Genomic DNA, 7231 nt, shown 5'->3' with positions numbered 1-7231 from the left:
ACTTGAAAGTGTTGAACAAGGGGAGCTACCTTCGGCATCAAGTGATGTAGAGTCTCAGCTCAGGAGATCTACTAGAGAGCACAGGTCATCTATAAGGTATCCAAGTTCAGATTTTATTTTAGTTACCAGTGAAAGAGAGTCAGAAAGCTTTCAAGATGTGTAGGTTACTCTGGATAGAAAGCACTGGTTAAAAGTAATGAAAGAATAGATGAAGTCATTGCGAAAGAATGGTACTTATAATCTTGTTAAACTTCCAAAAGAAAAGAGGCCATTAAAGAATAAATGGGTGTTCAAGTTGAAAAATGATGGTGACAAACTAGTGAGGTACAAAGCTTGATTGGTAGTAAAAGGTTTTTCTCAAAAATCAAGCATCGATTTTGATGAGATTTTTGCTCTAGTTGTAAATATGAGTTCTATTCGAATGGTATTGAGATTAGTAGCTAGTTTGAATCTTAAGCTTGAGCAACTTAATGTTAAAACTGTATTTTTGCATGGTGATTTACAGGAAGACATTTATATGAATCAGCCTGAGGGTTTTGAAGTGAAAGCGAAAGAGCACTTAGTTTACAAATTGAAGAAAAGCTTGTATGACTTAAAACAAGCTCTGTGATAGTGGTACAAGAAGTTTGATTCTTTTATGGTAAGTCATAGCTATAAAAGAACAGCAGCGAATTCTTGTGTGTATGTTAAACAATTTTCTAATGGTAACTTCATTATCCTATTATTATATGTTGATGATATGTTGATTGTAGGATAAGATGCTAGTATGGTTTACAGGTTGAAAGAATAATTGTCTAAGTCCTTTGATATAAAAGATTTAGGTCCAGCAAACCAGATTCTTGGTATAGACATTATCTTAGATAAGAAAGCTGACAAGCTGTGGTTGTTACAGGAAAAGTATGTTGAACGAGTGCTTGATAGATTCAACATGCAACATACTAAATCAGTTAGCAGTCCACTTGTCAACCATTTTCATCTAAGTAAGAAATCTTGTCCAGTGTCTAAGGAAGAGCAACTAGCTATGTCTAGTATTCTTTATTCTTTTGCAGTCGGTTCTTTAATGTATCTTATAGTTTGTACAAGGCTTGATATTGTTCATGTAGTTGGTGTAGTGAGCAGATTTTTTTTTAATCCGAGAAAGGTTCACTGGGAAGCAGTTAAATGAATTTTTAGATATTTGAGGGGTACCTCAAAAATGTGCTTGACTTATGAAGTTTCACAACCAGTTTTAGAGGGGTTTATTGATGCTGACATGGCAGGCGATCTTGATGGTAGGAAATCTACTTCAAGATATTTGTTCACTTTTGCAGGAGAAGTTGTATCTTGGTAATCTAAGTTACAAAAATGTGTTGCTTTGTCAACTACAAAGACTGAGTATATTACGGCAATCGAAGCATGTAAAAAAATGCTTTGGATGAAACATTTTTTTCTTGAATTAAGGTTGAATCAAAAAGAGTATATGATATTTTGTGATAGTCAGAGTGCTTTAGATTTGAGTAAGAATATCATGTACTATGCTAGAACAAAGTACATTGATGTTAGATATCATTGGTTGCATTCAATGATTAAAGAATAGTAAATGCTATTGAAGAAAGTCTATACTGATAAGAATGTAACAGATATGTTGACTAAGATACTTCTCAGGAAAAAGCTTGAGCTTTGTTGTAACTTAGTCGAAATGAGTTTCCTGGCCAAGGTAAGTTACAAATGAAACTACTATGGTGATGAATCTCCTCCTAATGGGGCTGGAGGGGGAGATTGTTAGGAAAATGGGGTTCAGTCCCATGTAAGTAGTTTTGGACCAAGTAAAGGCCATGGGCCTTGATCTTTCATTTTACACAGAGCCCTAGCTACTTAATAAAAAAGAGGTAGGGTTGTTTTAAGGGTGTGTCAAAAACCAAGTAGAGAAAGAATAAAAGCCAGAAAAAGCAGAGAGAAAAATAAGAAGGGAGAGTTAGTTGAACGAAAGTCGATCCGTAGTCCGATTGAGTTGGAACCTTGTCAGGAGGTTTATGATTTAGATTCTACATTTTGAACAGTGAAGATCGTGTTTGAAGCTCTCTAGGAACAAATTCATGGTGTATTTGTTGAGTTACTTATTTGGTGAGATTTCTCCAATTGTTTCTCTAGTTGTTGTTTAGCTCTAGTTTTAGCTAGAAAAGAACTTTGTATACCTAATATTTGATAGTGAAGATTTTTCTGGTGATCCGTGATTTTTTTCCTCTACACTTGAGGGTTTTTCACGTAAATTTTGATATGCTTTACTTTTCCTGTATTTTTTATTATTGATTGTTATCTATTGCTTCTGTATTGTTGTGATTATTGATTTAGGTGCAACAAAACATTGGTTTTACATTTGAAGTATTCGAACCTTACCAACTCAACCAAAATAAGTTATTTAAATTAAAGAATAAGGATTTTGAATTAATTGTAGTATTCTTTTAAAAAGCAGAGTGCTACAGGCAAGACTTGGGGTTTATTTTAGCTAAGGAGTTTGTAAGCTTCGTATAGTTTTGTGCATTCTCTTCTCAGATTGATCAAATCAGATTTACTTACGCTAGATCTGACCTTGATAAATTCATGGAAAACCTTGATAAATTCATGGAAAATCATGACTTTGGGTCTTTTAGTCTTTTAGTGAATGGTATTTTCCTTAAAAAAAAGGTGGCAGATAATTTGCTCCACGTCTCCATCCTTTAGATCAAAAAGGCTAGTCGTCCACAAAAAGGGTTATATGCAAGATTGCACCAACAAAAGGTCATTAATGCTCAAATTTAAGATCTCTTACTGTTAATCAACCTTGATTGGTGAATTAATGATTAAGTAACAAGGCGGAACAAATATCTCCATTTAGATTTTAGCATAGTTTAAGCCCAAATGGGAAGGGAAAATGTGAAGGAGATGTGTTGAGGGTAATTTGGGTAGTGATGTGGTGGAGGTGAACTTAATGGCAGGGTTGATGAAAATGGGAAATGCATTAAGGTGAATTATGTCGGAATTTGGTTTTTGAAACGCATTTTGATGTTTAAGTCAATCAAATGAAAAATGTTAAGGTAAGAAGATAAAGGTTGCAAAGAGTGAGAAAGGAAGCTCGAGAAAGAAAATTAAAAATAATATACCTGAATCTCTTTTTACTTCATATATGATACATAATTGGTGATAGAACGTAAGCAGTTGGTGAAGAATACAAAGTGGAGTTGATTGGAGTCCACGTGATTTGTGGGTATTAGCATTTAATTATCTCAAACAAGGTGATCTACCCTGGATGAATGATATAAAAATTAAGCGTGTGCTGATTTGATGAACATGTCAGTCAAACTCATTTACATGGCGATTAACGGTAACAAGTTGGAGCCTTCCTGTTCCAAATGGTAAATTGGGAAATCTGAACCCCACAAATGGAGAAATAATCATGAGATTGTAGCTTTAGAAAGCTATATCATGTAACTGCTTTATTAAAAGAGGCAATTCAACAGTTGAGCTGTGGGACTATGGACTTCTACAAGATAAGCTAATGTGGCAATTAGACCAAGGTGGTTGACTGGTTGCAAGGGACCCTTATAGGCCTTCCATTAATTGATTTATATGATGTGAACAAGTGAAGGAAATTTTAGATCTAGACCTCAAATGCTCTAGATCCATGGAAACAATGTGGAAAAACTAAAATTGATAGCATAGTTTGGGTTTTTCACATTATAAGGTTTTTTTTTCCTTGACAAATGAAGATAAATTCTTAGTACATTTTAAGATTTAATCAAACTAAATAAAAAAAAAACTTATAATTTTTTATTTAAAGAGACCATGGTTTAAAAATAAAATAAGTGATTATAAATGTTGAAATTTGAATCCAAATCTATTGGATATTATTTCTTTAATTTTGTTATATGAATTAAATGAATTAAAATCTAAGTTCAACTTACTATTTCTTTTTTTTTTTTTTTTTGTGAAGATGATAGGATTTGAGCAAAAGGAAAATGAATAAATTCAATACTATAATTTTGCCCAAATCAGAAGTTCAATTCAATTTCTCAGCAATTTACCCCACTATGCCTCCCTAATGTCAGCCAAAAGACAAGTAAAATTACTACTCAAATGCTCCAAGAGGCAAACATAAATGATAGCACCATGTTCCATATTCCAACCCTATGCATAAAATCTACCCTTTAATTCATGGTAACAGTAGGGCAAAGTATTCAGGAAACCTTTTGCCTTCTGTCTATCCAAAGAGATTTTTTTTTTTTTTGTTGGTCTTAATTAAAAAATGACCCAGCATGGAAAGCCTGCAACATCAGTTACCCCCACCAATCTTGGGTCAGTTGGCATATGTTTACAGATTTTTTTTTTTTTCACAGAATTTGCCTCAATAAATGCTGAGCCAGATTAAGAATGTTGGTTTGATTTGCTTTACACAAAAATTTCACAAGTAATCCAATCTTCAAATTTACTTCAAAGAAAGAAACAAAAACCAGATCAGTTAAATAACACCTTCATTGATAAATAGAACAGAGATTAGCCACTCTCATTTAGAGGGTTGGTACCCTCATGAAGTGACAAAGTGGTATAAATCCAGCACATTTCCAGAACACGTAGTAGTAAAAGCATAAATATGTACTTAGCAGTAGTGCAATATCATGTTTAATTATGATTGAGGAACTTGATTTTAAGTAGGAAATAGGGATAAAATAAAATGAAAATGGTAAAGGATTCTTCAAGTTTAAGGGCACTTGGGTCCTCCTTCCTTGGTCTTCCAGTTGTTGTAGCACGGGCACACAGCTTTGTTCCCATAATACCCTGGAGGAACACAGGCATTTCTTGCAGCATTTCTGACAGAAGAACATACAAGGCTTATGGTATTGGGTCTTGCTGCACCTCCTTGTGCACTGTGATGGGCATTCTGATAAATTCATTCAAGCAAAAACAAAGTTACAAACAAATTTGTCACGTTATGCTTTTTGGAGCATTTGTAAAATTCAAGAAAGGGAAAAGAGATATGTACATAAGTTGAACAAAAGCATTGGTAGTTCCAAAGAGTGTAACCATGGTTTCAACTGGTTTTGACATGATTCAGTTACTAGTCATTGTCAAATTCTTCTATTACAATTACCATAAAAAAGAAAAGAGTTCAACTTCTCCCCATTTTCACATGTTCTGATCTTTCAGCTTAAGGAAACAAAAGAAAATATGAAAGTTCAAAAGTTTGCTTACGGTAGCTCTTGAGGCTTCCAGGGCCATAATGTTTCTGCAGATAGAAATTAATCAGAAAAATAAAAGAATGTGAGAGTTTAATGTCTTGTCAAAAGCAGAAAAAAAGAAAACAAACATTTCAAAGCTTTAAAAAGAGATTAATAATGTAGCATTACTTGATCATAGTGGCGACCGCCCTGTCCATGTGATGCCATGACCTACAATGGAAAGAAATCAAAAGGAAAAATGTCAGCTCCTGGAAGTTGCTATAAACTGCTGTTATTTATTTATTTTGCTTCTTTGTGTGCAATTTTGCTTTCAATTTGTCCATGAAATGAGAAAGAGGAAAGGTACCCACCAAGGTTTGAAGCATGGAGATGGCAATGAGAGCCAAGAAGAAGGCAGCAACAAGTTTAGCCATGGCCTTTTGCTACAAAGAAAACCTCCCCAAAAAAAAATGTCGAGACAAGGAGGGAAAAAAAGGAGCAGCAGAGAAATCTGAAGTAAGGAAGGAAGAGGGGTTTGGTTGAAGAAGGTGGTTATGGATGTGGGGGGTATAAATAAAGAATTTTGTGTGAAGAAGTTTTGAACTATGGAAAGGAAAATTTCATATTTACTTACTCATACGGATTACAAATATCTTCCTCTCCATGATCTGAATGACACCTATCCATGACGTTTGAATTGTGCTGATTTCCGAAACTAATTAGTTGTTTTTCACCATATTAGTAATAAAATGCAAATAAAAAAATTCACAAATAAATTTACTACATTTTGACATATGACTATTTAATTGAAAGGTCGCTCGATCAAATCTCATGATATGTGAGTGATTATTTAATTATATCATAATTTTTTAATTGATTATTAAGTAATTATAATTTAATTATGACATATAATTGATTATTCAATTGATTATATATATATAATATTTTATATAAAAAAGTTACGGATAAAAAATATTAAATTGAATGATAAAATTAATATTTTCATACAGATGAAATTCAATTGAGTTTGAATTCACAAAAAAAATAACTTTCTCCCCACCTTAAATTTTTCATTTTTTCTAGATCGTATCACATTTTTATTATTGAAATGTAAAAAAAAAGTTTTTTTTTTTTTAAAATAGATATGTATGATGCAGTATATAAAATAATAACTTTACAAATAAGGATTTTAATAGTATTTATGCAATTCTTTTAAGATTAAAAAAAAGGGTAAGAAATTAAAAATCAAATAAAGGAAAATGTTTTTTTTTTTTTGGCAAATGTTCCAAGTTAGCAAAGCATTATTGGAACAATTTCATGTAATTACAACAATTTTCTGGAGTATGTTTTTATATCTTACAAAAAATTATACCTATTTTGAAGTAAGATGAGGATGAGTGGTGACAAAATAGACTTCCTTCTATCAAAGATCTACCAAAAATTATAGGGCTATATTCACTAATGTGGAGACTCAAAAGCAAATACTTCATATTCATTAGTGTGGCGAAACTGTTACTTTTTCATTATTTATTTTGCTTGGAGCAAAATGCAATGGATGGGATGGAAGCCGGTTTATAAATTAGTGTCATTTTTTTTTATTGTTAAGCATTCAATTTAAAATCAATTAGCAGTAAGTGAAAGGATCGAACTTGAATATAAGATTATATGATATTAAAAATTTATTAGATCTAAAATATTCTATTTTAAGAGGCTCCCATCACGATGAAGATGGAAGAAATTTTTTACGTGACAAATTAGAAAAAGATAACGAAAAAAAATTTTTTGACTTTGATACATATTAAATACCCAACTTAAAATTAATTGACAGCAAATTAAAGGATCAACGTAAATATAAGACTAGGATATTAAAATTTATTAGATGTAAGATAATTCACTTTAATCTTAATTATTCTTGCTAGATGTGGAAATGAAAATGTTTAGATTGGCAAGAGAGAGCAATGGGGCATGGGCAAAGTCATAAACAACCACATGCAAGAAAGAATGGCATGCAAGAGTTTCTTCCTATCAATAATTATAACAATCGTGAATTGTGATATCAT

The 7231-nt window shown here is 32.2% G+C and overlaps 1 pseudogene across 1 annotated transcript; it reads right to left on the bottom strand.

Annotated features, from left to right (window-relative positions):
* Window positions 1-4488: 4488 nt before the first annotated feature.
* Window positions 4489-5772, bottom strand: LOC111315982 (gibberellin-regulated protein 4-like; annotated as a pseudogene). The gene is made up of 4 exons (XR_016333181.1): window positions 5543-5772; window positions 5361-5402; window positions 5206-5239; window positions 4489-4894 (listed from the first exon to the last, which is right to left on the bottom strand). The product of XR_016333181.1 is annotated as a gibberellin-regulated protein 4-like (transcript).
* Window positions 5773-7231: the final 1459 nt, after the last annotated feature.

This window comes from Durio zibethinus, chromosome 24, assembly GCF_047325235.1.
Source record: "Durio zibethinus cultivar Kanyao isolate XHJ-2024 chromosome 24, ASM4732523v1, whole genome shotgun sequence".
NCBI classification, from domain to species: domain Eukaryota; kingdom Viridiplantae; phylum Streptophyta; class Magnoliopsida; order Malvales; family Malvaceae; genus Durio; species Durio zibethinus.
Note: the sequence above shows the minus strand (reverse complement) of the source record. Positions and strands in the feature narration are given on the sequence as shown.